This window comes from Xyrauchen texanus, chromosome 19 (assembly GCF_025860055.1).
Source record: "Xyrauchen texanus isolate HMW12.3.18 chromosome 19, RBS_HiC_50CHRs, whole genome shotgun sequence".
NCBI classification, from domain to species: Eukaryota; Metazoa; Chordata; class Actinopteri; order Cypriniformes; family Catostomidae; genus Xyrauchen; species Xyrauchen texanus.
In genome coordinates, this window is record NC_068294.1 from 14489771 (window position 1) to 14512186 (window position 22416).

The window sequence follows — 22416 nt, forward strand, 5'->3', positions numbered from 1 at the left end:
CAATTCCAAATTGCCAGTACAGCACTCGTTTCCTCTGTTGAACACTGCTGAACACATTTGAACTCTGACATTTTGCAATTTCTTTTGTTGTTGTTGTGCAGAGAGAAGGTTACCTCTAGCTAGCTAGCCAAATTGTTGTTGTTCGGAGAAGGTTACCTGGTGATGAGACAATACCCTGCCCCCACCCTCTGATGTAATCCATTCCAGGCTAATATATGTGCGGAACCAGCTTTTCTGCCACAGAACAGCCTTTTCTGCGGTGGAAATGTGTGGACTAGTTCACACATATTGCCCTGAACAAGTAGCTGCTACAAATGCCTTAACTTTTCCCATACTCGCAACTGAGGACTGGGCAATGGCTTGATGACAATGTTGCAATGATTGGAAAATGAAACTGGGCATGCATGAGAAGGAAGGAGAATCAAATAGAGCAAGGTTGTGTTGTCCAAAAAGCTATGAGAGCACTGCCCAAGCACATTCACCCCCAGATCCACAGGGACTTGGGAAAACAACCCACCAGGATGATCTTTGACCACCAGCGCGCTACATTTTGGCACCAATTTCCCATAAAACTCAACCCAAGACGATCCAGATCCAGACCCCACGGTTCAAAATGTTGTAATCCATGTGTGCTGGTTGGAGATGTAAGCGTATGTGTTGTGCAAGATAGCTCCCAGTTCTTTTTCATTGTTTGAAAATTGAAAATGAAAATACTGGTGGTAGGCCACTTAGACCTTCCCATCCAGGGACCATGCATGGAGATTCCAGAGGTCTGGGTGCGGGTGCCAGATGGTGCCCCGTCCCTGGCCTGCAGCGACCTCAGTCGGAGACAGTGGGAAAGTTGTGACATGCGACGCAAGCGTAAGCCGTCTTGATGTTTATATACGCTACCGTCGCCGTGTTGTTCATCTGGACCAATACGTGCTTGCCCTGAATCAATGGCAAAAGCCTCTGCAGGGCCAGCAATATCACCAGCAACTCGAGGCAGCTGATATGCCAATGCAGTCGCTGTCTTGTCCAGGAGCCAGCGGCTGTGTGCCCATTGCACACAGCGCCCAAGTCTAGCTTGGAGGCATTTGTCAGAACCACGACACACCTGGACACCTGCTGTAATGTGATCCCTGCCCGCAAAAATGCAAGGTCTGTCCAAGGGCTGAAGAAGTGGCGGCAGATCGGCGTGATTGCCACGCGATGTGTGCCGAGGCGCCATGCCCATCTCGGGACTTGAGTCTGTAGCCAGTGCTTCAGACATGTGTTTGGTGTCTGGCTGTCGTAAAAGGTGCCCTCCATGACTTTGTGAGTTCCTCGTACACCTCAGGAAAGAATGGGACCGAGCAGGGCATGGCCATTAACGGCGCTCCGAACCCAGGAACAAATCATGAAGCCGTGAGGGCTCAGGGCCGGGTGGAGGGTTTCACTCCAGCCCGACACTCACGGCAAGCATGGTGGTCAGTTCCGCGTCAGCCTCAGACTGTGCTGCCACACACGAAGGTTGAAGCCCAGTCGAGTCCTCAGCATTCGACTGGGCCAACCCGTTCTCCGATGCTGCTTTTCTCAAAGATCAGAGGTGTTTGGGGCTCCCTATATTGACCCTAGTGTCACTACATTCACCATGTTGAGTGAGTCACAGATAGGGAAATGCAATTTTACTGTTCAAAATGTAAAAGACAGTTATTTGGCACCATCCACTTGTCCAAAGGAATAATTTGCAGTAACGATCAATGAACGAATTTGTTGAACCGATCCAAAAGACTAGAGTTACTGAGATCAATCAAAATAGGGCTAGCTATTGATTCAGATCTCCCGAATCTATTTAGATGCACAAGCTCTTGATTCTATTCTGATTTTCATTTGATTCTATGTTGATTCATATGTCCATCGGAATTCTAATAATTAAGACTTAAGTAATCATTACTGTGGTTAGGTCAATGTAATTAGTGTTTTTTAACACCTGCCACAGTAGTAATAAAAATGTATAATAAATCATTTAAAACTATAACATTTATGTCAAAATAGCATATTTACTGTTCCTACTGTAAAATCATAAAAATTTAGGACAGAAATTTATGTAATAAAAAAAAAACTATTTTGGCGCATGCAACTGTGGCAGCGGGGGCGTGGTCAAGCGCCCGTCCGGGAGAGAAAAGTGGTAAGGGCGCTCACACCTGAGCTAAATTATGTCTAACACCTGTCTCTAATTGCAGTAGCTTGAGGGGAGCGGCATAAAAAGCAGCAGCAACAGAGCCCAGGAGAGAGCCCGACATGAAGGCCAAGAAGCTAGTGTGTTGTAGTAGTGTGTGAATTAGTGTGTGAATTAAAAACAACCTTACATGAATCCTGTTGCTGTTTCCGTCCCCTCCTCAGTGGAAACTCGTTACACTGGTGCCGAAACCCGGGACTGGCAGGAACAGTGGTCCAAAGCTATGGAACAGAGTCGCCCCATAGAGTCCTCCCAGCTGGCGGAAGTCCTCCAGTCCCTCGCTACGCTCCATCAGGGCCACCAACAGTCTCTGCTTGAGCTCCGACAGGACCAGGATCGTCGGTTCTTTGAGATCATGCGGGCTCAAGCAGAGGACCGGCTTGCCATCCGGAGCCTCCTCCAGACGCAGCCGCGACCCCGGACACCCGCGCCACACTGCCCCCACCCGCGCTACAGAAGATGGGGTCGGCAGATGATCCAGAGGTGTTCCTGGACCTCTTTGAGCGCACGGCGGAAATTTGGGGTTGGCCACGTGACCAGTGGGCAGCCCGCCTCGTCCCTCTCTTGTCCGGGGAAGCCCAACTCGCGGCACAACAACTTCCGGCAACAAGCCTCCTGGCTTATACCGACTTGAGAAGAGCCATCCTGCAACGGGTTGGTCGGACCCCGGAAGAAAGTCGCCAGCTCTTCCGGGCCATGAAACTGGATAAATCCGACCGCCCGTTTGCGTTCGCCCAACGGCTCCGTGATGCCTGTCGGAGGTGGCTGCTTGCGGGGACCGCGACGTCGAGGAGCTCGTCGATCAAGTGGTACTGGAGCAGTTTGTCCAGCGCTTGCCCCGGAAAATGGCAGAGTGGGTCCAGTGCCACCGCCCGGCGTCGCTGGAGGAAGCCGTACGTCTCGCGGAGGACCACATGGCGGCGATTCCAAGGGCGGATGAGCCTCTCTCTCTCTCTCTCTCCCTTCCCTGTGTCTTCCCCTGTTTTTCTCCCTCCCTCTTCCCTCTCGCTCTACCCTCTCCCCAGGGTCCGTTCCTGCCCCCGCAGGCGCGAGGATTCATGAGACCAACTTCCCGGCCGTGGGAGAACCCGCCTACCCCTTCCCCGTCCTTCAGCCGCTCTCCTCCTCAGGTGGGGGCGCCCGCCAGCACGGGTGCGGCCGTGGCGCCTGGGCCGGTCTGCTGGAGGTGCGGAGACCCGGACCACTTCCGGGATCAGTGTCCGCTGATGGAAATAGGGATGGTGGTGCGGGTCTCCGACTTCCCGCAGGCTGCCCCCGATCGGGCTGGAGCGTACCGTATTCCGGTAAGGATCCAGGGGGGTACATACCAAGCATTGTTGGATACCGGCTGTAACCAGACCACATCCACCAACGCTTGGTTCAACCCGGGGCTTTGGGATTAGCTAAACTGGTGAGGGTGAGGTGTGTGCATGGGGATGTTCACAAGTATCCCATGGTGACTTTGGCGATTAAATTCAAGGGAAAAAACCATAGTGTGGAGGCAGCGGTTAGTTCCCGCCTCGCCCATCCGCTAATCTTGGGTACTGATTGGCAGAATTTCAAAGATATTTTAGAGGGTATTTGTGCGGATGGGTCCTGCATTAAGAGGTGTGCGGTGTGCGATGCTTTGGCAGGGGAGGCGGAGCCGGGGCCATCCTCGGCTGCTCGGAATGACGAGGGAAGGGGCGAGGTGGCCGCCCCTCCTCTCAGGGAATTCCCTGAGAGGGACTTCCCTCTGGAGCAGTCGCGGGACGAAACCCTTAAACATGCTCTTGGCCAAGTGAGAGTAATTGATGGTCAACAGCTCCGGCCGGGCATCGCCATTGCATACCCATATTTTTCACTTATTAAAGATCGGTTGTACAGAGTGACGCAGGACGCTCAAACAAAGGAGGAAGTGACACAATTATTGATTCCACGGAGCCGCCGGGAAATGGTTTTCCAGGCGACTCACTATAATCCTATAATCCTATGGCCGGGCACCTAGGGGAAAGAAAGACACTTCTCCGTCTAATAGCCCGTTTCTATTGGCCGGGCATTGGCGGTGACGTCCGCAGGTGGTGTGCGGCGTGCCGTGAATGTCAGTTAGTAAACCCACCGGCCACCCCAAAAGCGCCTTTGCGCCCCCTTCCATTGATCGAGGTCCCCTTCGAAAGAATTGGGATGGACCTCGTCGGGCCATTAGAACGGACAGCACGCGGACATCGCTTTGTGTTAGTCCTAGTGGATTACGCAACGCGATATCCGGAAGCAGTGCCCCTGAGCAACATCTCCGCACGTAGTGTTGCAGGGGCACTCTTCAAAATAATCTCCGGTGGGGATTCCGAAAGAAATCCTCACCGATCAGGGCACAACGTTTATGTCACGTACACTTCGCGAGCTTTACGAACTATTGGGCATTAAGTCGATTCAGCACTAGCGTTTACCATCCGCAGACTGATGGCCTAGTGGAGCGATTTAATAAAACACTAAAAAATATGATTCGTAAGTTCGCGTACACGAAGACGCTAGGAATTGGGATAGGTGGCTCGACCCCTGTTATTCGCAGTACGGGAGGTCCCACAAGCCTCCACGGGGTTCTCACCGTTCGAGCTGCTGTACGGGCGATGCCCACGCGGGGTCCTCGACGTCATCCGCGAAGCTTGGGAGGAGGGACCTTCTAATAGTAAAAACGAAATTCAATACGTTCTTGATCTTAGAGCAAAACTCCACACACTGGGGAAATTAACACAGGAGAATTTGCTCCAGGCTCAAGAACGCCAACGCCGGCTGTATGACAGGGGTGCCCAGCTACGGGAATTCGCACCGGGAGATAAAGTGCTTGTATTACTCCCAACATCGAGCTCGAAATTACTCGGCAAGTGGCAAGGACCCTTTGAGGTCACACGACGAGTAGGGGATCTCGATTATGAGGTTAAACATACCGATAGAGGGGGCACGCGTCAAATATATCACCTCAACCTCCTGAAATTGTGGAGAGAAGAGGCGGCCTCTGTGACGTTGGCAACGGTAGTTCCGGAGAGGGCGGAGCTCGGACCGGAGGTAAACAAAGCCCGCAATCTCAACACCCCGGTTCCTTGTGGAGACCACCTCTCACCGCGCCAACTCGCAGAGGTTTCCGAATTACAAAAGGAGTTTGCAGACGTGTTTTCTCCTCTACCGGGCCGCACAAACATCATACATCACCATATCGAGACCGAGCCGGGCGTGGTGGTACGTTGTCGCCCTATCGCTGCCCGAACATAAAAAGAAAGTAGTTCGAGAAGAATTGGACGCGATGCTTGAGATGGGAGTAATATAAGAATCCCACAGCGATTGGTCCAGCCCGGTCGTCCTTGTTCCCAAGAGCGATGGGTCTGTACGTTTCTGTGTGGATTATAGGAAAGTCAGCGCGGTGTCTAAATTTGACGCGTACCCAATGCCCCGTGTTGATGAACTGCTCGATCGGTTAGGTACGGCTCGATTTTATTCAACCTTGGATCTAACGAAGGGTTATTGGCAGATCCCCTTGACACCAATTTCCCGTGAAAAAACAGCCTTCACCACGCGTTCGGATTACACCAATTCGTGACGCTTCCTTTCGGTTTGTTCGGGGCACCAGCCACGTTTCAGCGCCTCATGGATAGGATCCTCAGACCGCACACTGCTTATGCCGCTGCCTATCTAGACGATATCATCATTTATAGCAATGATTGGCAGCGGCACATGCAACATCTGAGGGCCATCCTGAGATCGCTGCGGCGGGCGGGGTTCACGGCAAACCCAAAAAAGTGCGCGGTTGGGCGTGTGGAGGTACGGTATCTGGGGTTCCACTTGGGTCATGGCCAGGTGCCACCTAAGTTCAAGGTGGTCCACAGACCGGGGGTGCAGATGGCTGCCGCTGACTTCCTCTCCAGAAATGGGGGGGGGAGTGGTAGGCAGGCCGGATGACGCCCCGGCCTGAGTCGGGCGGTGGGGGTATGTGGCAGCGGGGGCATGGTCAAGCGCCCGTCCGGGAGAGAAAAGTGGTAAGGGCGCTCACACCTAAGCTAAATTATGTCTAACACCTGTCTCTAATTGCAGTAGCTTGAGGGGAGTGGCATAAAAAGCAGCAGCAACAGAGCCCAGGAGAGAGCCCGACATGAAGGCCAAGACGCTAGTGTGTTGTAGTAGTGTGTGAATTAGTGTGTGAATTAAAAACAACCTTACCTGAATCCTGTTGCTGTTTCCGTCCCTTCCTCAGTGGAAACTCGTTACAGCAACATTAAAGTGAAAGTGCATGATGTCTGAATAGAATGTTAGGGCTGTCCTACTGTTTGAGAGGTTTTACTTCATCAATAGCATATAAAAGTTGCAGTATGTATGATTCAGAAACCCTTGTTATTAATGACACCTGTGGCCATTAGGTGAACTGCAGCCAGCTACCGGTTGCTCATGCTCGCGCTGGTGCATACACTCCATAGGGACGTGAGCATGCGAGCATCTGCCAAAACAATGATGTAACGTATAAAGAGACTGAAAGTGATTAACCAGCATCATGCTGACAGATGAGGTAGCATAATAAAAATTGCACAGTTATGATTGTATTACAATAACTGAGACTAAACTAAAACTACTTGTCAGCTAACATAGCATACTGATACACACATACAGCTACATACTACAAAACTATACCAGAGAGTTTACTGTTGCACTACACTGTTATGTGGCACTATTGTATGTTTTGTATGTCACATGTTATGCTACTATCAAGAAACCAGCATATTTGCTTAAAGTTATCCTGCATACCTGACTTTTAGTATAAAGATAAGATTGTTGAAATTATTTGAAAGTTATGAAGCAAGGTAGCTTGCAATTCGTCAGTGTTAGCAGTCAAGATCAAGTTAGCTAAAATTACACCAATCAATCGTTATGGCACATTTCACATGCTTTGCAGTAATGTAAGCTTACCTGTCCAATAAGAAGAATGCCAATTCAGGGTCGGTTTTGCAATATCAAGTGATCAGCTCTGCACTATCCCATCTCTGGAGTGCCGACTCCGAGGTAAGCTCGGTTGAAGTCTGCTCCAGTATTATACTAAATATAGAGTAGAGCGCATCACATGCACATGCTTCTGTGTCGTCTCACGCTACACTCACGTGAAAACCAGGCTTCAACATCACCACGAAAATGCACTTGAATCATTTCAATCGCCACACGCCAGCTTTAGCTGCTCTATTGCACTAAATTTAGTCACACATACTCAAATCAATCATAGGATTTAAGAATCGATATTGAGATGGTTCAAATGAAGATCACGATACATCTGAAAATCTATTTTTTTTACCCACCACTAAATCAAAATCACCATCACAACCATATAGAGTTCCTATAACAAGTTGTTTTAGCCAAAGGAATCACTGTGACATCAGATGGGGATGTATACAATAACAAAAGTAGGCCTATCTTAAAAAGAAATATATAAATAAAATAAAGTTACCAATATTGAAAATGATGTTCTGTGAATGGATTTTAATTGAAAAATTTATAAATTTCATAAAAACAGAAGAATAATCATCTCCATGACAAAAATGCCATATCCTCACCACTGACTCCTTGAAAAGTTGAGTTTTGTTTTACAGTCTTATTTTTCTTCTCCCTTTCACACAGTTCTTCTGATAACTCCTCCATTGTGGAAAAGTACAGGAATGGACATTTCTGAAATGCACACTAAGAAATAGCAGTTTATCCAATCCATTTGAAGTATTATATCATAATTCTTTGATAATCTTCCATCAACATAAAATATCAAACTGTATTCTTTAAAGGCAGGATTACTCTACACAACTTTAATGCAGATTTTAGGCCATCCACTGGTGCCGTTATGGTGATTATGATGGTCCTGGACCAACATGGTGATAATGATGTTCCAGGAACAACATGTGACAATAATGGTCCAGGATCAACATTGTGGCAATGATGGTCCAGGATCAACTTGGTGAAAATGATGGTCCAGGATCAACATGGTGACAATGATGGTCCAGGATCAACGTGGTGACAATGATGGTCCAGGATCAACGTGGTGACAATGATGGTCCAGGATCAATGTGGTGACAATGATGGTCCAGGATCAACGTGGTGGCAATGATGATCCTGGGTCAACATGGTGGCAATGATGGTCCTGGGTCAACATGGTGGCAATGATGGTCTTGGGTCAACTTCAGTAAATCTACCCGGAATTGAAATGATTATGATATTCCAGTATCAACATGGTGGCAGTGATGGTACTGGGTCAACCACAGCAAATCTACACAGGATTTAAATGATTATGATGGTCAAGGATCAACATGTGACAATTAATTTTTAGGATCAACCTGGTGACAAAGTTTGTCCAAGATCAACATGGTGGCATTGATTGACCTGGGTCAATATCAGCAAATCTAACCAGAACTGAAATTATTATGATGGTCCAGAATCAACATGGTGGCAATTATGGTCATGGGTCAACATCAGCAAATCTACCCAGGACTCAAATTATTTTTAATGATCCAGGATAAACATGATGGCAATGATGGTCCAGGATCAACAGGTGACAATGATGGTCCAGGATCAACATGATGGCAATGATGGTCCAGGTTCAACATATAGCTACGATGGTCCAGGATCAACCTGGTGATAAAGATGGACCAGGGTCAACATGGTGGCAATGTTGATATGGAGTCAACAATAGCAAATCTACCCAGGATTGAAATTATTATGATGGTCAAGGATCAACATGGTGATAATTATAGTCCTGGGTCAACATCGGCAAATCCACCCAGGATTTAAATGATTATGATGGTCCAGGATCACCATATCAAGTCAAGTCAAGTGGTTTTTATTGTCGTTTCAACCATATACAGTTAGTACAGTACACAGCAAAACGAGACAACGTTCCTCCAGGACCATGGTGCTACATAAAAACAACAAAGGACCAACATAGGACCACATGAGACTACACAACGGAATAAAATACCTATATAAACTACCTATATATACCTATATAAAGTGCACGTGCAAACATGTGCAAAAAGTACAGGACAGTACAACAAATTACTGACAATGAACAGGACAATAGACAGTGCAGCGCCGACCAGTACTCAGTAGTGCAAAAAGATGACAGTTTCTAAAAATGTAAACATAACATACTATGAGATAGTGTTCTATGCACATAGCAGTTATTGAGGTAGCAGACAGTTATAAAGTGACAGTAATTAAAGTGCAACTCAGGACACGTGTGTGTCAAACCAGTCTCTGAGTATTGAGGAGTCTGATGGCTTGGGGAAGAAGCTGTTACACAGTCTGGCCGTGAGGGCCTGAATGCTTCGGTACCTCTTGCCAGACGGGAGGAGGGTAAAGAGTTTGTGTGAGGGGTGTGTGGGGTCGTCCACAATGCTGGTTGCTTTATGGATACAGTGTTTTTTGTAAATGTCTTTGATGGAGGGAATAGAGACCCCAATGATCTTCTCAGCTGTCCTCACTATCCTCTGCAGGGCTTTGCGGTCCGAAACGGTGCAAGTCCCAAACCAGGCAGTGATGCAGCTGCTCAGGATGCTCTCAATAGTCCCTCTATAGAATGTAGTGAGGATGGGGGTTGGGAGATGTGCTTTCCTCAGCCTTCGAAGAAAGTAGAGACGCTGCTGGGCTTTCTTGGTGATAGAGCTGGTGTTGAGGGACCAGGTGAGGTTCTCCGCCAGGTGAACACCAAGAAATTTGGTGCTCTTGACGATCTCCACAGAGGAGCCGTCGATGTTCAGCGGAGTGTGTTCACCTTGTGCTCTCCTAAAGTCAACAACCATCTCTTTTGTTTTGTCGACATTCAGGGACAGGCTGTTGGCTCTACACCAGTTCAGTCAGCCGCTGCACCTCCTCTCTGTATGCTGACTCGTTGTTCTTGCTGATGAGACCCACCACGGTCGTGTCATCGGCGAACTTGATGATGTGATTCGAGCTGTGCATTGCTGCACAGTCATGAGTCAGCAGAGTGAACAGCAGTGGACTGAGCACACAGCCCTGGGGGCCCCAGTGCTCAGTGTGGTGGTGGTGGAGATGCTGTTCCCGATCCGGACTGACTGAGGTCTCCCAGTCAGGAAGTCCAGGATCCAGTTGCAGAGGGAGGTGTCCAGGCCCAGCAGGTTCAGCTTTCCAATCAGGTGCTGGGGAATGATTGTGTTGAATGCTGAGCTGAAATCTATGAACAGCATTCGAACGTATGAGTCCTTATTGTCTAGGTGGGTGAGGGCCAGATGGAGGGTTGTGGTGATGGCATCGTCCGTTGAACGGTTTGAACGATACGCAAACTGCAGTGGGTCTAGTGAGGGGGCAGCTGGGTCTTAATCTGCCTCATGACGAGCCTCTCAAAGCACTTCATGATGATGGGTGTAAGTGCGACGGGACGGTAGTCGTTGAGGCAGGACACTGAAGACTTCTTTGGCATGGGGATGATGGTGGTGGCCTTGAAGCACGTTGGAACGACGGCGCTGCTCAGAGAGATGTTGAAGATGTCGGTAAGAACATCTGCTAGCTGGTCTGCACATCCTCTGAGCACTCTGCCAGGAATGTTGTCTGGTCCAGCAGCCTTCCGTGGGTTGACTCTACGTAGAGTTTTCCTCACATCTGCCGTGGTAAGACAGAGCACCTGGTCGTTGGGAGGAGGGGTGGACTTCCTTGCCATCACGTCGTTCTGCACTTCAAACCGAGCGTAGAAGTCGTTCAGCGCATCTGGAAGGGAGGCATCTTTGTCACAGGCAACTGATGTTGTCCTGTAGTTGGTGATGGCCTGGATGCCCTGCCACATGCGCCGCGTGTCACCGCTGTCCTGGAAGTGACTGTGGATTCTCTGGGCGTGTGGCGCTTTGCCTCTCTGATTGCCCGTGACAGTTTGGCCCTAGCTGTTCTTAGGGCTGCCTTATCGCCTGCTCTGAAGGCGAGTCTCGGGACCTCAGCAGCGTGCGCACCTCCGCAGTCATCCACGGCTTCTGGTTGGAGCGTGTCGTGATGGTCTTGGAGAAAGTGACATCATCAATGCACTTGCTGATGTAGCTGGTCACTGATGCTGTGTATTCCTCCAAGTTGGTAGAATCGCCATATGTTGCAGCCTCCCTGAACATGTGCCAGTCAGTACACTCAAAACAGTCCTGAAGAGCAGAGATGGCTCCTGCTGGCCAGGTTTTCACCTGCTTCTGAAGCGGTTTTGTGCGTCTGACGAGCGGTCTGTATGCTGGAATTAACATAACAGAGATGTGGTCTGAGTAGCCGAGGTGGGGGCGGGGCTCCGCCCGCACGCGCCTGGGATGTTTGTGTAAACAAGATCAAGCCGTTCACCCTCTCGTTGCAAAGTCCACATACTGATGGAATTTAGGGAGCACTGTCTTGAGATTTGCATGGTTGAAATCTCCGGCGACAATAAACAGTCCGTCGGGGTGAGCGTTCTGCAGTTCAGCTCATAGCCCCATACAGTTCACAGAGCGCTTCCTTAGCGTTAGCGTTGGGGAATGTAAACCCGGTTATGCAAACAGTGGTGAATTCCCGTGGTAGATAAAAAGGTCTGCATCTAACAGTCACAAGCTCCAACAGCGATGAACAGTAACTAGAGACTAGCATAGAGTTCTTGCACCATTCCGTGTTGATGTAAACACACAAGCCACCACCGCGAGTCTTACCGCAGAGAGCTGTATTTCTGTCGGCACGAAACGAGGCGAGCCCGTCTAGCTGAATGGCGGCATCCGAACTCTGTCGCTGAGCCACGTCTCCGTGAAAACAAAGACGCAGCAGTCTCTAAACTCACGCTGCGTAGCCTGCTGGAGTCGGATATAGTCCAGTTTATTGTCCAGGGAGCAAACATTTGAGAGCAGGATAGACGGGAGAGCCGGCCGGCTAGGGTTTGTTTTTAGCCTAGCATGGACCCCGCCCTCTTTCCGCTCTTCCGCTTTCGCACACCGCTACGACGTCCTCTCCCCGGCCACCGGCATCAGGCGACGCCGAGGGCTGGAGGCCTGGTCTCCGCAGCAAGCCGAGTACGCGTAGCGCCTCCTGCAGGTCATCATGCAGCTTGGTTTTTGCATGAGTCTTATATTTGAGTAGTGTCTGGCGATGGTAGACACGAACACTGGTTGCTCCGATGTCCATGTGTTGCAAAAGTCGGGCTTTTTTAACAAAAATAGCACCATTGTGGATCCGGAGTGGCCGCTGCGTGCTACCGCGCCGCCATCTTGGATCAACCCCATATGACAATGATGGTCCACGATCAACCTGGTGACAAATATTGTCCAGGATCAACATGGTAGCAATGATGGTCCAGGATCAACATGGTGGCAATGATGGTCCAGGATCAACACGGTGGCAATGATGGTCCAGGATCAACACGTGACAATGATGGTCAAGGATCAACATGGTGGCAATGATGGTCAAGGATCAACATGGTAACAATGATGGTCCAGGATCAACATGGTAGCAATGATGGTCCAGGATCAACATGTGACAATAATGGTCCAGGATCAACATTGTGGCAATGATGGTCCAGGATCAACATGTGACAATGATGGTCCAGGATCAACATGGTGACAATGATGGTCCAGGATCAACATGTGACAATGATGGTCCAGGATCAACATGGTGATAGTGATGGTCCTGAGTCAACATCAGCAAATCAACACCAGATTGAAATTATTATGATGGATCAGGATCAACATGGTGACAGTATAAAAATACATCCTGAATCAAAATCAATGAAATTATACTTCTGATCAACATCCATTCATGTTTACAAAGACAGTGGAGGGTATTACAGTATCTTTAAAAAAATGAAGGCCTATTTAGAACCAAAATTTAAACATGTCTTACTTTTAAAAATATATCTAGTCACAAACCACATAATCAAGGATAGACATTCTGATTATCTTATTATTGAACATAAGTAGTCAATTTTATTAATAGTAGCAAGTTCATTTATGTGTTACACTAAGACATATAAGAGTTGAATTTCATGAATTTTCCATATAACAAATTCATTTAATAACACATTTTTGTTTGCTAAAAGAAATGCAGAGATAGTGAAGCACCAAATAACTCACCAACACCTTTTGTTGAATGGTGGTAATCAAAATGGAGGGAATTGTTGAAATTAATTGGAGGCAGTGTTGATCGGCACGTTGATGACATCATGGAAAATGTCCTACTTGGCAAAATCATGGTGACCTATTTTGAAACGTATGTTCCATATGTATGTACAAGTATGGGACTTTCTATATCAAAGAAAACAACTTGTAAATGTTATAGTGCCATATATCAGATTTCTGTATGGGACATGTTACCTAGCAACGTCCTGCTTGCTAAGGCATCATCGTGTTGTGACATTGCATCTAGTCAACTGGTGGCCCGCTGATTCAAAAGATGTTCAGGCAGTGCTGGCTTGTGTGTGTGTGTGTGTGTGTGTGTGTGTGTGTGTGTGTGTGTGTGTGTGTGTGTGTGTGTGTGTGTGTGTGTGTGTGTGTGTGTGCGTGCGTGTCATGTGATGAGACACTGTCCTTTGAAATCATATCTTCACATTGCAATAACTATCATCTGTTAAGGTCATACAACCCCTGCCTGAGATGAAGGTGAACTGACACCAATGACAAGCAGAGGAGCACAGAAACATAATGTGCTTCTCACACAAACACAGTGCTACAAACAGGTTTTGTTTACCAGACTTCAAAGCCTCAGATCTCAGCAGTTCAGCCTGTCAAATCTCAGTCAGGAACAATGTGTAAATGTGTCAGTGGTCTCAAGGTACAGGATACCTGAGTTTTGCATATACATTAACATTTTTAGCTGTTTCTTTAGACTCTTTCTTTCCATATATCATGGCACAACTAGATGGTAAGCATGTTTATAGCATAAAAGTGTCCATACTAATGATCAAATCTAGATTTCTATATTTAATTAAGAAAATATGAGTTGTGCTTGCCCATGCAAAAGTCACCTCCATAAGGCTATGGTGTTGTTTGGGTTGCCAGGGTGTTACTTTTTGGTGTCTAGGGTCTTCTGAATGGTTGCTAGGGTGTTGCTTATTGCACCTCAATATTATAAGTCAAAAAGGCTCACCCCAAAGTTTATATGATATCCTGAGTTATAGATATTGCTCACATCCCTTATCCAATATAAATCTATTGGATTTTTTATTTATTTTTATTTTTGCCAATTTTGCCAGTCTGCAAAAAGTCTAAACTTGCCACCAATTTGCCACAAGTTTGCCCGCAAAGCTTGTTTGCATGTGAAAATCATCAGTGGCAAACATTTTTGTAAGGGTGTTCACTTAGAAAAGTGTTAGCACACCTCTCCTCAAAAAGTCACCTGATTTGATTTGCATATTTAATACTTAATACTTATTTAATTTTAATACTTAAAGGGACAGTTTGCCAAAAAAGGAAAATTCTCTTATCATTCACACCCTAATGCATTCCAAATGTGTATGTTTTTCTTTCTTCTGCTGAACACAAACAGAGATTTTTAGAAGAATATTTCAGCTCTGTAGGTCCACACAATGCAAGTGAATGGGAAACAAAATGTTAAAGTTCAATCCATATAATCCATATAACTCCAACAGTTAAATCTATATCTTCAGAAGTAATATGATAGGTGTGGGAGAGAAAATAATCAATATTTCAGTCCTTTTTACTATAAATTCTCCTCCCTACCCAGTAGGTTTGGATATGCACAAAGAATGTGAATCGACAAAAACAAAAGAAGAATGTGAACGTGAAAGTGGAGATTTATTGTAAAAAAGGACTTAAATATTGATCTTTTTCCTCATCCACACCTTTCATGAGATGCAATGAAAATTCAAACACATTTCCTGTTAAGGTCATGCAGCAGCGTTGCTGCTCACTACTCGCACACATATAATATGTGAACAGGTAAATGCTTTTGGATACTTTGTTGGTTTTATATTCTTTTTATAAAGGTGATTGAAAAATTAACAAAATTCTCTGAATTGCAGGCTAGCAGCTACAAAATTGTTTACTCAAGGCAACCCTTCGCGTTTTTCAATGATTTGTGTGTAATTTATTTTTGACCAATCATATGCTGCAGCACCTGCCACAGTTCCTGTTCTCCCCAAAAGTACCTACCCCAGAGTAGGAGCAAAAAGGTCTCTCTAAATTGCTTTGAGGAACTGTAGTTCTCAAAAAGTACCTAAAACTGGCTTTATTTCCTGCAGTTGGAAAGTGCCTATTGCAACAGTAGGCAGGGGTGCACTAATAATCAGCATCAATTCCATGTCAATGTCATGGTCGTTAGGCTAGCATACCTGTCTGAGCTTAAGCAATAAAACACCTGCCAGAAATGATACTGAAGGCAAATAATCACTCTCCTTAATAACATTGCTAATTTGGTCTACAGAGGAGTCTTAATTGCACTTTCACAGAGGACCTTGCTGAAGGACACGCTTACATGATGCTAACAGCTAAACTTCTCAGCATAAAATGCCAGCTTCTAAAACAACCTCTCTGCTATATATCTGCTACCCCACCATTTTATTTCTGGAGGTTTCTCATAATTACAAATCACACATTCCTACCTATTTTTCAGATCCTGTCAGGCAGGGAAGGCATTGGGCATCTACAGAGACTGTGGGAGCTAGCACGTTAGCACCATCATTCATCTCTGAACATGGCTGTGAACAGAAGCAAGCTAATTGAGTCACAAATCAAAAGGACTGGTACTGTACAGGCTCAGAAAGCATGAGAGAGTGAGTGAGTGGATGAGTGAGGCCACTTCATCCATATGAGTCTGGGACCTGTGCCAAAATGCCATCATTAGAGAAATGTTCTTCATACTGTCCCTTATGAGACTGAATACACTAGCAGAGAGATGCATAGCTGCTCTCCCACACATGTTGAGATGCCAAGTTTAGCCAGATGAAGGGATATACTTGTGCCAAGGCTCACAGACATACATGGATATTTAAACAAACACGAATGTTATTGGAGCAGACATGTTGGATGAATATTGCTAATGTCATGTAAATCTTGGGGGAAAGACTATCCTTAAAGGGATACCCAAAAAATCACCAAAATTAACACAAAAATAAAAACATAACATTGATCATCAAGTTTAGCACAAATGTATGAAGTCCATTCCAGCTTGAGTACATACTAACATTACAGCAGAACACCAAATACTAAGAAATGCATGTATTTTCTTTTCAATCCAATTGTTACAGTAATTTCATAATAAAAAATAAACATTAATTAGTAAAGATTGCAAAATAGAAGCATTTTCACTTGTGATCTAAGGCCTTGTTCAGACAGATTTTCCAAATCTGATTCAAACCACATTGGAAGGTGGTTTCAAATGCAATTGAAATCAGATTTTTTTCAGATGCGTGTCAGTCCGGACGCTCTAGCGGCTCAATTTGGATTTCAAATCGTCTTTTGCGTCACTCTTAACATGACACACAATGATGATGTCATAAATCGGTGACTGCAGCATGGAACATCTCAATATTTACCAGAGTTTTTCTTGTGTGCCAGAGGACTTCTGTATGGGACAGGACAGGGTGCTTATTAGGAGAGCGAGATGATGCATCTACACTTTTCATGCATCTGTTTTGAAAGCATCATCACATGGGTATGCCTACATTGTTACTAAAGAAACCCATGCAGATAGGTTGGTTTTGTCTGAATGCGCAAATCTGACTTGATCACTTGCAATTAATAGTGTGGACAGTCTGCCTGAAAAGATCTGATTTGAGAAAAAATCTGAATTGCCTGCAGTCTGAAAATAGTCTAAGACTTTTGGAAAACACTGTACATAGATTCTGTGCATAAACAAGCAGTAATGTTATTAGAAAAGTCATGAAGAGTGAATATTTCAGGAAAATGTCATATATCTTGGGGGTATGACTAATAAATATTTTGAATAAGGAATAGTGCAGTTATGCAGTACAGTCAAGCTTATTCATATGTAGCACTATTCATATCTGTAAAACAGCTCAAGGATGGGGCAAGGAGGAGGCGAGAACCGGCTTTTCAACATAAATAATATTTTAATGAAAAACTTAACAGTACACATAAACAAACACACATGGCGGACATGTCCGCTAACGATCTCTCTCTCTCGCACAGCCCTCTGCTGTCGGCCCTTAAACCTCAGGGACAGATAATTAGCCTAATACGGGACCGGGCGCCGAGGATCACGACCCGGCCCCGCCTCCACCCTGCCACATTCCTCCCTCGCTCTCTCAGGCTGGGGAGCCCCCGCCTGACGTACATCCCCCTCTTTCCCTGGGGAAGGGCGCTCCGCGCTGTCTGCCGGCAGGTCATCCCCATCTACCTGGACGAGGGAGGGACAAGGGAGGGAAACAGAACTAATTAAAATGGGGGTACTTCCTGTAAGAGTGTAGTACCCCCCAAAACTATAAATTTTAAGAGAGGTAAAGGCCAACGAGAGCGACAGTGAGAGAGAGAGAGAGAGAGAGAGATGAGAAAAAAAAAAAACTCTTACTCGCCAGTTCTCCGACACGCGCAGCTTGTTCCTCGGCCACTCCTCCACCCTTTGTCGGACGACAGCCGCCTCCCGGGCGGATCCGCGGCAGTCCTCCAGCCCCTGGCGGACGGAACACCCCGCCGCTCCCGGGACTAGAAGGGTCTCCCCGCCCCTGGCAGCGGTTCTCCCGCTCCAGGCGGTCGGCAGTGAGCCCCTCCCGCCAGCGGTCGGCGGTCTCCAACCCCGCCGCGTTCAGCGGCCGGTAGGCGACTCCTCCGCCCCTGGCAGCGGTTCTCTCGGCCCAGGCGGTCGGCTAGGAGCCCCTCCTCCCTCGCGGTCGGGCGGCCATCGCCCTCGCCAGGCGGCTGGGCTCCTCGCCCCCGGCAGATGGTCGCGGCTGCTCCGCTAGAGTGGACGGTAGTGGCGAGAACTCTACTGCGGCGTGATCCCTCCTCCCTCCCGGGCTTTCGGCACCAGTGTAAAACAGCTCAAGGATGGGGCAAGGAGGAGGCGAGAACCGGCTTTTCAACATAAATAATATTTTAATGAAAAACTTAACAGTACACATAAACAAACACACATGGCGGACATGTCCGCTAACGATCTCTCTCTCTCGCACAGCCCTCTGCTGTCGGCCCTTAAACCTCAGGGACAGATAATTAGCCTAATACGGGACCGGGCGCGCAGGATCACGACCCGGCCCCGCCCTCCACCCTGCCACATTATCCTAGCATCATACATAATTATGTAATTTCATACAAGTAATTTGTGTTGGATGTTTATTTCCAGAACCTGAGAAGTAATCCCAGTTTAGCAGAGGTTAATTTATTAGCCAATGCTTTTTTGTTTATAGTCTTTGTGAAATAGTTCTTGGGATGCTAAAGCTAGGAATGCAATCTAGCTGAGTGCAGCCCTCAAATAAACAAGTTTTTACAATTGAGACGGTGCTCAGATTCACAGGTGAATCAAGAAAGCAATTGCAATGCACAGGAGCAAGTGGCTCCTGAAAACAGATACAGTGAGTGGCCGCAACACTCCCACGCCGCACATTACAGAGAATCGAGAATGGCGTAATCGGACACAAGACTGAAATTATTCTGACCAAAGTCATAAAGAGTTTGAATAAATTGTAAAGGTGTTAAGGTAAAAATATTCTGTATATATACTTAGGGGTGGAAAGAGTACTGAAAAATAATATATTATAATATATATATACTCAAGTAAAAGGACTGTTACTTCTTAAAAAATGTAGTTGGAGTAGAGTTAAAGTACCTGTCCTAAAAACTACTCAAGTAAGAGTAAAAGAGTAGCTCATTTAAAAATACTCATGAGTAGTGAGTATTGAGTACTGAGTTGTAAGTACTCAATAGTACTATGACTCTCTATAATAAAAACTCTATGCTGCAATTTAAAAATGTAGAACACATACCGTAATTTACATTCCCTTTTATGGCTGTTTGCCAGAAATAATACAAAATATAGGTATTTTATTTTTGTGATTGACAACTTTTAAAATACATCACTAATCTATGATACTGTAAACACCATATGAATCTGATTTTAAAAAAATAAATAAAAGGGCGACATGATTACAGATATGAAAAGATAAAAAAGTTATTTTCAATATCATAATGTATGAAACAATTACATTAAAATCAGATAACATGGATGGTCTAAATTTCCCTTAATGCTGACTGAGAGAGTTATTGTTGCACATAAAACAAGTTCAAAACAATGCAATGAATGCAAAAAAAAAGAAAAGAAGGGTAACTTGGCACAATAGAGGAAATAGAGCAGTTGTTTGATTTAAAAATGATATTTCTCTAATTATTTAGTTACACTTATGCCATCCCGGATGTGTATGACTTTCTTTCATCAGCAGAACACAAGCGCTTGTGGTCCATACAATGCAAGTGAATGGGTACCAAAATTTTGAAGCTCCAAAAATCACATAAATCAGCATAAAATCTGCCTAATCCATGAGAATCCAGTGGTTAAATCCATGACTTTAGAAGTGATATGATAGGTTGGGTGAGAAACAGATCAATATTTAGGTCCTTTTTTGCTAGAAATTCTCCTCCCTGCTCAGTCAAATTCCACTTTAACTTTCACATTCTTCTTTTCGTGTTTTTGGTGATTCACATTCTTCATGCATATCGCCACCTACTGGGCAGAGAGAAATGTTATTTCATATCACTTCAGAAGTCACGGATTTAACCACTGGAGTCACATGGATTAGGCTATGTATATGCTGCCTTAATGTTCTTTTTGGAGAGTCAACATTTTGGCATCCATTCACTTGTATTGTATGGACCAGAGCTGAAATATTCTTCTGAAAATCTTAATTTGTGTTCTGCAGAAGAAAGAGAGTCATACACATCTGGGATGTCATTAGGGTGAGTAAATGAAGAGAGAATTAACATTTTTGAGTGAACTATTTCTTTAAGTAGCACATGGGGGGCCACATGGTCATCCTTTTGAGATACAATTTTCCACATTGATTTAGTTCTTGTAACTTTTAAGCCCAGAAACAGTTGTGTTCTCATTATAATGCATGATGCACAATTTTGTGACGTGGAATATTGTGCCTGAAGTATTGCTCTACAAAGGTTGATACTTTTCTATCAGGCATTAAAAAACATGATAAAGGTTAAGCATAATTATAAATAATTGTATCATCTTTATGTAACCCAGGTTAAAATTTGTCCATATATATATTAAATGTCTGCGATGGACTGGCGACCTGTCCAGGGTGTCCCCCGCCTTTCGCCCAATGTTAGCTGGGATAGGCTCCAGCCCCCCGCGACCCTGTACACAGGATAAGCGGTTGACGATGGATGGATGGATGGATATATTAAATGTTGGTATATTGGTTTGGCTGTCCCTGTCCCTTTAATATATCTGCGCGTGAGTACGTGCCCTGCGACCGCACGTAACTCCAGTCACGTGACTGTGCTTAGCTAATCGCGCTTTGGAGCACGAGTGTTTAACCGGAGCGCGGCGTCTTACTCATTCAGAGGTGTGGGGAAGCCGATCGACAGCTGTGGACAGGTTTGTGTTTTACAAACTATTCACTCTTGTGCTCGATTCATGCTTTTAAGTTAAGCATATCATTGACACTTTTTAGAACAACTTACTGGCTGTAGGGAAGCCGTCGCTGCCATCAGGGTATGTTTGTATAGAGGAACTGGTGAGTAATCTGAATGAATGAACTACATGCTAATATGTTAAGTCATTAAGAATGTTAGCATTGACATTGGCTGTTCTAAACAAATGGTTTTGATTCATTTTATGCTGTTGTGAAGTCTGCCAATTTCTTTTGGTTTACAGATAGATTTGTTTGCACTAAGTGTGTTTACATGCAGTACTGTTTGATTATTTATTTGAATTGTGCGGGTAATGCAACTTTAATATTTCACTTTTGTATTAATTTAATATTGCATTTAATGTTTATTAATTGTATGTTGTACCTTTTATTGATTATTTTGTAATGATTTAGATTTGGGTACACCTGGAAATGATATGTGAGTGTGGAATTAGTTAAAGTTTAATGCAAACTTGGTTCCAACTCAGCTTTATTATTTACTGGTCCTGTTGTTGCACTATAGGCCAGGTTCTCTCTCTCTGTTTGGAGATGAATGATGGCGAGCTGAATTACTACGGCTGGGAGCCCACCATCTGCGCAGCATCCACTGAACAGCCGCTCTACTGGTCTGGTAGGAAGGTTGTCTGTAGCTTGTCCCCCACACACTTCTCCATAGACGAGCGCTTCAGTCCCACATGCACATTCTTCCCTTTGACGAACACTAACCTATGGACTTATTAACATAAACTCTCATAAAACCCTTGTGGGTTGTCGCGTTGGTCTTGAAGAAACCAAACATCGCTGGGACAGTTTTTTTTGTTTTCGGTTCTTGTGTATGGCATTTGTTGTAATTTCTATTATCATATGTTACTTGAACAATAATCACAAAGTGCACTTAACTTTAACCAGTTCAACTGTAGTCTGTCAATATTTTGTTTTTTTTTCTATTTTTTTCCTTTATTATTTTTGTTGTAAATGTTTTGTTTAGTCACTTATCAATATATGGTACCTGCACCAAATTTAAAATTTATGTTTCTGTGTTGTTACTGACCCCCAGCTCCTGTAGTCGAATTTAGACTTCTGTGACCTAACTAGCCTATACTGATTATTTCTATAGCCACCTATTTAATTTATTATAGTTAATATTAATGAAGTAGTATTATCGGTTAGCAAGGCCCAAATACCCATTACATTTACTTTCCTGGTAATTTATTATAAAAATTAACACTCTTTCTACATAATTGTTTATTATTAAAAAACTAACAATATTATTAAAAACTATTAAATGTATTCTATTACATTAATACTTTTAAAGCTTCTCAAGTTATTCAGCCAAAAGTAGTGAGTGGTTTTCTCATTTCCTTGTTATTGTTGTTTGATTAATAGTCTTTATATGACATAGTAGACAGTGCTCTGTTCTCAAAAACAATTATACTTCAGGAGACATAGAGGTAGCGGAACCATATATTGTAAAATCCACAGTGCAATTTGACTTTCAAATCAGACGTCACGGTTTAGCAACAAACAAAAACACCTGAAAGAACTTCACTCTACCAAAAACATAGAATAATGCTTTAAACCGGTTATTAATTCATCATTATTGTCTGTTAAAAGCTCATATGTTGAAAACAGTGAATTTACGTTCCTCTCATGCTATCAGAAAAAC